The 10,362-nt window shown below is 51.1% G+C and overlaps 1 pseudogene; it reads left to right on the forward strand.

Annotated features, from left to right (window-relative positions):
- Positions 1-8,394: 8,394 nt before the first annotated feature.
- On the forward strand, positions 8,395-9,513 carry LOC149357916 (kelch domain-containing protein 3 pseudogene; annotated as a pseudogene).
- The last annotated feature ends 849 nt before the right edge of the window (positions 9,514-10,362 follow it).

A 10,362-nucleotide genomic window follows, 5' to 3' on the forward strand; every position in this document is an offset into this window, starting at 1 on the left:
AGGTTTGGTCAGTAAGTCTCACGCAGCTCGCACTGTTCCTATATTGTTTAGGTGGCACTCACAGATTTCCTTTTCATCCCTCTTTGGACCCATGAGACCAATACATTTTGGCGACTGCTAGTGGCGGTAGAGCGGATTGCGTTTATAGCAGGCGCGGCCACCCTCATTCCAGCTTGGCAGCCTCTCGCCCAGCCCGAGCAGTGTCTTATCGCCGAGGAGATCTTCGTTTCAAACACATTGTACTTACTACAAACTAGCCCCTACTGCCACTTTGTTATTTACTCATTATTTTTTACTTATTTATCCGATGCCCACAGCGCCATTCGGCATTGCAGTGGGAGGGGGGTTGGGATGCTACGGCACATTAGGATGTTAACAGGAGCCCACTGAAGAGTGATGGACGGCGAGTGTCGGTGGAACCATAGTGACGCTAGTGGACGATGAGACAGCGGCAAAGTTCACGACAAAGCGCGCGCTGCATCGTGCAGTCCTTGGGTGGCCCAATGCCGCCAGCGCAGCTCACTCGCGGCCCGGGCAGCGTCTGAGACAGAGAGCGTGTCTCGATGTAGCAGCTAAGCCGGCGCGCGGGTCTCGAAGCAAGCGCGACGCGGCGTGCGCCTAACCGATGGGCGAAGCCAACCAGTCTCGCTCAGTGCGCTCGGCGGAATCGTTAAGATCGTCTGGCACAGCGCAGCGACGCATTGCCCCGTGTCTTGTGTGCGCATATGCACGCACGGCGCTGAGCCTGCCCCATCGATCAGCCGAAACTTCTGCACGGCTGCTTGCGCGGCCACACGCGCGTGTCCGAGCAAGCAGCGCATCCGGCTTTCGATGTAGTAGCGGAAAACGCCTGCGGTATAGAGGTTGTTTCCCCTCCGCTCCTAGTGATTCGGGGCAGTGTAAAATAACGGTTTCGGACATTCAGCCCTGCCTTCATTGCCTGCTTTCCGCTACCACGGGGGCTGATGGCGGACTTCGTGGAAGGCAGTGTTTACGCGCGTAATGTACCTCTCTAGATTGGCTAGGGCAACACTAAACGAATGCTTGGCCCAAGGCGACATCTGTGCATAAATAATTTGAGTATGAGAATGCGTGCCTACGGAAGCTTTACAATGCGGACTTTGCTGGCTGTGCGTTAAACGGCATCCGGGTCTTTACCTCAACAAAAGGAATAGCTGCCAAATTGATACCTGTAGGGCACATGTATAGTGCTTGCAGTGCTCATTTTGCAAAAGGAAAAGAATTGGTATGCTGTTCGTTCAAAAGCCCCATTTTTATGCATAAGGCCTTTTGCAGAGTGCTTATCTCTGGTACAGGCTTTCAGGTGCGCACTGGCGACTCTGTTAGGTTTGAAAGGGTACGCAGCACACCCTGCGCCCAAAACAGACGCTGGAGACGCGCTGGCCCCAGCATGTCGTTTATCCATACGTCACACTGTAGAGACGCGCGGTTCAAGTCCGCAAGTAATTAGCGGCTGCCCATGGGAATGCCAAACTCATGGCTGACGCATGGCGCCTAGCGTCTCCGCCGAGAGGAACTAGGTACAGGCAGTCGCTCCCAGGCGGATCCCTATGTGACAGTTTGGACCGGCCGGCCGGCGGGACCCACTCAGCGTGGTCTACTGCACGGACTGTTCTGGCAGTTTAAGCATGAGGAGGTTGGAAAGCACGGGTTCATTTCAATTTCGTGTTGCGGTTGAAAGCGGGAGGCAGCGAGACTGTGCCGTTCACGCCAGGGTACTTACTAAATCAAAGGACTTATTTCCTGGAAAGAATATGGTTTGGCACGGTTGTATTATGTAAAACATCTCGATTGGGTTGGGAGGGAGGGGGGGGGGGGAGGCGGTTCGTTACTTATCACGCTGCAGTTTGGCCCATGCACTGCATGTCACGCGGCCGGCCTTAAAGGAACACCCAGGCCGTTTTCAAATCTTGTAAGCAGGGAGAGTTCGTAAGTGGGCAACTTGTAGATCACATGCGGGAAACTTTTTTTTACAGTTTTTACTGGGACCAAAAGTTCCTCGTTTACACTCCGCGCTTCGCGGCGAGCGCAAGAAAGAACAGTGGAGAAAGAACCGTCGCCGAAAAGAGGTCGACTTGTAGGGTTGTGCTGTTCATCCTCTGCTTGTGGCGAAAACGGCAGTTGTGGGCGCATAAAGCATGGCTGCCGAGTTTCTAGCGATTGATTCAACATGGCAAGGTCCGCTTTGGGGTGCACATGCACTGGTAGCCATGGCGACGACGGCTCTTCCACAGCTTCCCGCGAGATCGAAATCTCGCAGCGCAGTGGATCGTTGCCATGCACAGCGAGTGCACTGCGCTTCAAGCACTTCCGTGACGGAGACTGCGTGCAGAGCTTATCTCTGATCCGGTGGATGAGCGGCTCACCTAAACCACGACGCGGTCCGTTTCATCATACAGGAGAAGCAAGTCGCAATCGCAAATAGGCACGTTCGCACAAAAAAATGAAGGCATAGGTCCACATTGAAGAAAAAACAGCGCACAAAATGGGACCAAGAAAAGGAGCGATACACAAAGCGCTGATCTCACGACTGACCCTAAATGCAAAGAAGGAAAACAAAGCAAGAAACCGTTTATGTCACAAGATACAGATGCCGGCCAACAAAGATAAACTGCATCCAAATGCGCGCACTGCGGGCAGCCAACACGGATGAATAGCTTACAGAAATATGGCCTAATGATTACAAAAAAGATATGCCGAAGAAACTAATCTCTTTTAGTGGCGTGCGAGTGAAGGCTTGCTGACGCGCGAAAGACCAGCCTCAGCGGTATGATAAGCGTCGACAATCTCACGCTCCCGTTGGAGGTTGTGCTTGAACAGCCTGGACGTGTTCTTAGACCAAGGAGCAAAGCGACAGTTGCTGTATTCTATTCACCTTTGTTGTTTGCCTTCAGCGTGCGCATTTGGGTGCACTACATCTTTCTGCGCCTGCTTGTGTATCTTGTGACATGCGCGGTTGCTGCGCTTTGTTTTCCTTCTTTGCACTTCCCTCAATAACGATCAGTCGTGAGTTCAACGCTGTGTGTGCCACTCCTCTTCTTCGTCCCGTTTTTTGTGCTGTTCTTATTTCTTCAATATGTATGGGCTCTGTAGGAGAATTTGGGTCTGGTTTTTGTGCGGAGCTTTGCGTGAAAGGCTGGTCGCAATCTGGCAGCACAAGAAGTGCGAACGAGCGTTGGGACAGACTCAGGGGCTTCTGCGCATATTGTGTACGTGTGTGTCTTCATCTATCGCGCTAGGGGACACGCTAGAGACCCCTGAGCTAGAACTTGCGTACTTCTTTAGTGGCACCCTCCAATGGTCCATAAAAGAAGTACGCAAGAACGCCATGATCGTCGGCGGTGAAGGCCTCCAAGGCACTGCTCCGCTTCTTGCGAGCTTCTGGCCTGCACGATAGGCTGTGACTTCAACGAACACGGGCTTTTTAGAGTGACTTCAATTTTCTGTTACTCTCCTTTCTCTTTCTTTTTTTTTTATCCCCTCACTCCTTTCCCCCCGTGTAGGGTAGCAAACCGATTATTCTTCCGGTTAACCTCTTGCCTTTCCTCTTCTACCTCCTCCTCCAATGGTCCATCGCGTGCGAGCAAACGATGTTGAAGAGAACAATGCAACGGGCGGCCGCACTTGGATTATCGGAGGGAAATAGCATCACACAGGCGCCTCACTTTCAGCCACGGGCAGTGCTAGTTCTTTGACAAGGCTAGAAATGTGCGGATGGGATGAGCGAATTAGGTGTTTTCATTATGCTACGACACGAGAAAACGCCGCATACTTTGCTCACGCGACGCAAACCCACCTACAAGCTCTCGAGATTAGCTGAAAGCAGAATGCTTTGCGGGTACGTAAATTCCGATCTAGCTATTTTGCAAGCGGAATTTATTTTTCTAGCGCGGTTTGAGCGAAGGAGCTGCCGACGCTAGCTTCATGATAAGCCATGTACCGAAACAGTTCAGTGAAAGCCTGCTATAAGTAGTGGAGCAAGAAAGGAGGTCGTGGCGTATGTCTCGCTCAGAAACTTCTTACAAATCTAAGCGCCACAAAATGTAGTTAGGCGCACTGTCCCTTATAAATACAATGTATTATAAGAAATAGAGATTCTTTTATCGCACTTTAGGCTGTTATTTCGTAAAAACGGGCTACTAGCGCGCTGATAACTCGAGGCTACTGAACGTTGAAGCCGCAGCAACGAAGCGACAGAGGAAATAAGCCGCTCACCAAGTCTCGTCGCTCCGTTCCGGTGCAAGTACCAGCGGCAACGGTAGGCGACGGCCGTCGCCATCGTTCATCGCGTCTCAAGGGACATCGCCTCATGAATTTACGTCGTTACTGAAGTTAGAAAGTGTCTAAGTGAATGAGCTGCTCATTCTGCGTCGGGGGCTTTGCCTGCTCTCCAGGTCACCTACATTTCTCTCCCAGCTTCTTTGTCCTTCTATCACTGCGCACGTTGGGTGCATGCACTCTGGTCAGCTGAGCCATCAACCCTGGCCTCACCCTACAGCAGGAGCCAAAACACCGGTCTATTAAACAACTAAACACAAGAACACAACACGGAGAGCTTCAGGTGGTACTAAGATAAAACATTGCTGCACTCCCGTTAAAGGTGCTCAGAAAGGGGCTGTAATAAAGTTGCGGTATGCCTGGGATGCACGCCGCTTCACGAATATTGGCCAGAAAGGTTTTTTTGAATGCGTTTGTAGCAGCTGAGTTATCTGCAGGCAAAATTTGGATTTCAGCGTCTTCGCGCCTTTCCCTCTCCTCTCGTCACTTTTTGCACGCTGGAAGGTCGGCGCTCCGGCGCATAGCTTCCTGACCCGCCGGGGCTACGCGTCTTAAAGGCCGCGGCCACGGTAGCTGCCTGACGTCTGAAAGAATCTAACCAATAGCCACCTCTCAAGCTGTATACGCACGGACGAGCGACGGAGGAGGGTGCGAGCATGAAAAAGTCGCCCGGGAAAGGCTCGCCAACTTTAGCGCGTGATTGTGGGTATTCTGCTGCGTGTAGAAGTGTATTATTTGGCTCAGGTTTTCATGACAACACAGCTCAGTGATTGAGATATTTTATGTGCTCTCCTCGGAAAAACAAACACCCCCAATCCTGCACTTATATACTTTGCGCTTGAGCACATTTATAGTTGCTACAATGCGTACCGCCACATCTACACTGATGGCTCTGTCACGTCCTTATCATCAGCGACTGGCGTCTGGATTCCGTCAACGTGCACCACAATTTCAGCGATACTCAGTCACCGCACCTCGACTACTGCTACCGAGCTGGCTGCTCTGCGTGTTGCATTTACTTACATCCTACAACAACCGCCAACAGCGTGGGTTATCTTCAGTGACTCTCGCGCTGCACTACCGTCGATAAAGTCATCAGAAAGCCTTCAGGAGCAGATCGTCGATGACTTGAACAGGTTACACACCGAGGCCTGTGAGTTACGTCACCGTGTTGTGCTTCAGTGGTTACCCGCTCACGGCGGCCTCGCAGGCAATGGTCGTGCTGACGGTGCAGCAAGATCGGCGCATGGCGACACCTCCTTGTTCCTACCCATACCCTTTTCTCGTAGCGATGGCGCGAGACTTCTCGCTACTAAATCCTGGCAGATGCAACGCTCTTTGTGGTGTGATCCGCGGCGTCAATACAGACCCCTCTTTCGCATCGACCCCGCTTGTGAATTCCGCATGTCACGCAAATTAGATAGACGTGACTGCAATTGCCTGCACCGAATTCGTCTGGACGTGGCCTTTACTAAATTTTATCTTTATAAAATTGGTGTATCAAGTAGCCCTCTGTGTCCGACATGTGGTGTGAGCGAGGATATTCAACACTTGATGTGCCACTGCCAAATCTTTAATACTCATCGCAAGGCACTGTTAGGTGCTTTAGGACTTCGTCAGGACGACCCCGTGCACCTGGAGCATGTCCTTGGACCCTGGACTGATGCGACTTCGGCTGAGCGAGGGACAAAAGCTGTCTTAGTTTTTCTAAGGGACACGGTTTTAGAGGACATACTTTGATAATCATGTGTGTTTGTGAGTGCGTGAGTGTTGAGTATGTTTGATGTCTTTTTCTTTTTCTCTTTCACCCTCTTCTTTCACCCTCATCTGGAGTAGCATGCCAGGCCTATAACCAGGCAGACCTCTGCATTATTCATTGAAGTCTCTCTCTCTCTCTCTCTCTCTCTCTCCTCGGAAGGTGTTTCAGAGCCCCTTGAACGCAGTGTCATACTAGTGACGTGCTCCAGGCGCCACGGCCGCTGTCACGCGCTATCAAAGAAGCTCAACAGGGACGAGGCCGCTACCATCGCTGCAGAGTCAACATGGACGCCGTCTACACGGCATGGTTCATGTCTCAGCTCTCGACCAGGCCCGACAGAAGCACGAAATACACGAGCACAACAGCCGTTGCACGGCGAGGACGCCCAGAGCGCAACTTTTTTTTCATCCTTAGCATGCACCGCAGCCGCGACCGCAAGCAAATTCGAGCCGTTCTCTGCGATAAACAGCCAAACAAGCGATGCTATTTTGCCCTTCCTCTCTCCTGAACAAAAACAAAGGGGTGTCGCGCATGCCCTCACGTGCGTACAGCGCAGCAGACAGCGCTGAATCACTGAGGCTGTTGGGTAACGCACGCAAGCCTCCTCTCCCCACCCTCTCAAACCGCAGACACTGAAGCACATACCGGACGTTTCAGCGAACGCTTTAAAAAAATTTCAAAAATAGGCTTTTGGGGGTAAAAAATGTGACTTTTGCTGCATAGTATTGCCAGTGTTGGTGGACACCTGAAAAGCGGTGAATCATCTTAAGTAGTAAGCTGGTTAACTAACTTTTAATTAACTTTTTAACTAGTAGAGTTAGGCGTCTAGTTGCATTTAGAGATTCGCAGCCGGTCATTGGTAACATCCATATCATTTTTAGAATTTCGAAAACGCAATTACCCTTGGCGCTGTGTCTCGACAAAATTTGGCTTTTTCAACTTGTTAAGTGCACTGGATGGGCTGCTTTTCCTGCATGCTTTCGAAAGCCCATGTATTTTCGCACGATGCAGCCGGATTTTGTCGAGCCACAGCGGGCAATCCCGTTTTTGAAATTCTAAAACCTGATATGACTATTACTAACGACCGGCTACAAATCTCTAATCGATACCAGTTGCCTATCTGTGATAGTTAAAAAGTTAGTTATCACGAATTAGTTAACCAGCTTAGTACATAAGACAACTCATCGTCTTTCCGGTGTCCGCCGTCACTGGTAATACTATGCCGCAACAGCCATATTTTTACCCCAAAAAGGCTGTTTTTGAAAATTTTTGAGTCGAATTCCCTGAAACACGTGGTATACGGCAAGGCAGCGTTTGCATGCGCTGACATGCTGGACACGGCGTCTTCAGTTGACGCCTGGCCCACATGTGTGGGCTTCTACAACTATGGAGATGTGGAGTTATGGATAAATAAGTATATCAGCATTCCGGAGGGACACTTTGTTGTCCTCGTTCTAATCGTCCAGTGACCCACGCTCCGCTACTGAACGAGGCTAGAAGGAACAAAAAAATCACAGATATTCCAGCACTATGGATAAATAAGTATATCAGCATTCCGGAGGCACACTTTGTTGTCCTCGTTCTAGCCGTCCAGTGATCCACGCTCCGCTACTGAACGAGGCTAGAAGGAACAAAAAATCACAGATATTCCAGCGCTATGGATAAATAAGTATATCAGCATTCCGGAGGCACACTTTGTTGTCCTCGTTCTAATCGTCCAGTGATCCACGCTCCGCTACTGAACGAGGCTAGAAAGAACAAAAAAATCACAGATATTCCAGCACTATGGATAAATAAGTATATCAGCATTCCGGAGGCACACTTTGTTGTCCTCGTTCTAGCCGTCCAGTGATCCACGCTCCGCTACTGAACGAGGCTAGAAGGAACAAAAAAATCAAAGATATTCCAGCACTGCTGCTCGAAATCACGCAGATCTGCGGCTGTTGGCTCGCAGAGGGGCGAAAGCGCTTGCGCCATGTATTTGCTCAGTTTACAGGATAGCAGGCGGAAGCGCGGGGGCGCCTCGCCAACCGCAGTCCAATATCGAGAGAAAGAAAAAGCTCAGAATTCCTGAAGAGCCTTTGAAACCCGAGTTTCCAAGGCACTTTGCAAAAATAGGGTGAAGACGTGAGAAGATTTGAGAGAAAATACTGGAAAGAGTGTCAAGAGGCGAGATTTTTAGTCAGCGATGGTGCAGCCCTCGGCATCGGCTTCAACGCCACGCGGGGAAACGAAGAAGCGGCCAACAGATCTCGAACCCCGGCTCGTGCTCTCACCGGTAACCGGACGCAGAAGGCTCGGCCGCTGTCGAGAAAGCGGAAGGTCATCACGACAAGATGTGGACGATGCGACTGGAGGGTGCCCCACGCCGCGTGAACCACGCGGCCGTCACCGTGGACGACAGGGTCTACTCGTTCGGCGGCTACGGCACGGGTGAGGACTACGTCACCCGCGGTCCCATTGATATTCAGGTGCTGGACCCGGTATCGCTGCGCTGGACACCGCTGCGGGTCGAGTCGGACCCTGATGACGTGCCCTACCAGAGGTATGGTCACACTGTTGTGGCTTACAAGGGTCGCGTTTACCTCTGGGGTGGGAGAGATGACAATGGAGCGTGCAACGTGGTGCACTGCTTTGACACCATCGCCGAAACGTGGAGCCGCCCAGAGGTAGGCGGCCGTGTGCCATGGCCGCGCGACGGCCACACTGCGTGCGTCATCGGTCAACGCATGTATGTTTTTGGAGGACTCGAGGCTGACCGTTTCTCTCAAGACGTCGACTTTCTTGACTTGGAGAGCCTGCAATGGCAACGTGTGTGCGCCAAGGGCAAGCCCCCACGATGGCGAGGCTTTCACTCCGCCTCGGCCATTGAAGACCGTATGTACATATGGGGCGGCCGCAGCGACGCCCACGGACCGTTTCATACTCGCAACGAGGTTTACAGCGAAAAGCTGGCCTACTTTGACACACTTACCGACACCTGGGTGTACCCGCGCATCGAAGGCTTGATCCCCGTGGGCCGCCGTAGCCATTCGTCGTTTGTGCACAAGGGGGAACTGTACATCTTCGGCGGCTACAATGGAATCCTGAAGACCCATTTCGGCAGCGTCTTCAAGTACAGCCCCAAGACCTCAAAGTGGAGCCTCGTGAAGACTAAGGGGACGGGACCAACTGCGAGGAGGCGCCAGTGCTGTTGCATAGTCGGCGATCGACTCTTTATATTTGGTGGCACGAGTCCAGCCACCAAAGACGAGAGCGAGGAAAATGTGAACGAGTTTTATTTCAGTGAGTACACACTCAGGGATCACTCCGACATGCACGTCCTGGACTTCTCACCTTCTCTGAAGACCCTGTGCCTCTTGACCGTCATCAAAGAAGGCATGGATATCAGTGACCTGCCGTGGGACATCAAGTGGGATCTGCGTGCCATGACAACAGGCAACAGCCGCCCGTAGGAGGAAAGCACAGAACTTTTCCGAGACCTACACTTGGTCTGTCTGCAGCGGAGACGCAGGTTTCGAACTGTGCCTCTCCTTTCTGTGTGCATGCTAAAGAGCAGTGTGTTTCAGAGAACACATTGCATTCGAGTCAGTGTAAACAGTGCCAAATTTCAAAATTGTACGTGGTGTGTAACATGTCTTGAAACATGTGACCATCTGATTTCGTGTCTGCTTTCTTCATTATCAGAAATCACTTGCTTCCTTTGGCATCAACACGTATCACAGTGATCGGCTCCGTCTGGTAGTCAGCCTCTCCATTTATGCGGTAAACATATTAATCCGCATTGTTTCCTCGGAAGTCAACGTTTGAAGAACTAAATACGCACGCTCATTGAAAAAGTGCTCGTGCCGAAAAAAGAGTCTCGATCACTGCAACTTCCGTTGTGGATTCAATCGGAGGGGCTGAAGTGTAACCACACTAATTGTCTGAGCAACACCACAAACGCGACGCGACGAAAACAAAGGCAGGCGCGAATTCTGCTGTTAGACCGTCATTAACACACCTGTTCTAAAATCATTTCTTAAAAGCAGGCGCCTCGAAAACAACACATGATCGGAAACCGGTGATGAACGCAAGGTCTGCTTTTTTGTGGTCGCCGGTGTCGAACTCTATAAACCTTGTTTCACAGAAATGTTGGCGTGAAGTCCGTGCGCAAAGAAATATCCCAGGTAACCCGCTGCTTGGGCGATGAACAAATGTCTACGCTCGCTTTGCTCTGCGACTTGCGTTGACATATTTTGTTGTCCATTGCAGGTAAAATACTGCAGGAGACATATTAGGGCGTTGCGCAACAGCGTTTATGT

This window comes from Amblyomma mixtum, chromosome 3 (genome assembly GCF_055824585.1).
Source record: "Amblyomma mixtum isolate Tamu chromosome 3, ASM5582458v1, whole genome shotgun sequence".
Taxonomy (NCBI): domain Eukaryota; kingdom Metazoa; phylum Arthropoda; class Arachnida; order Ixodida; family Ixodidae; genus Amblyomma; species Amblyomma mixtum.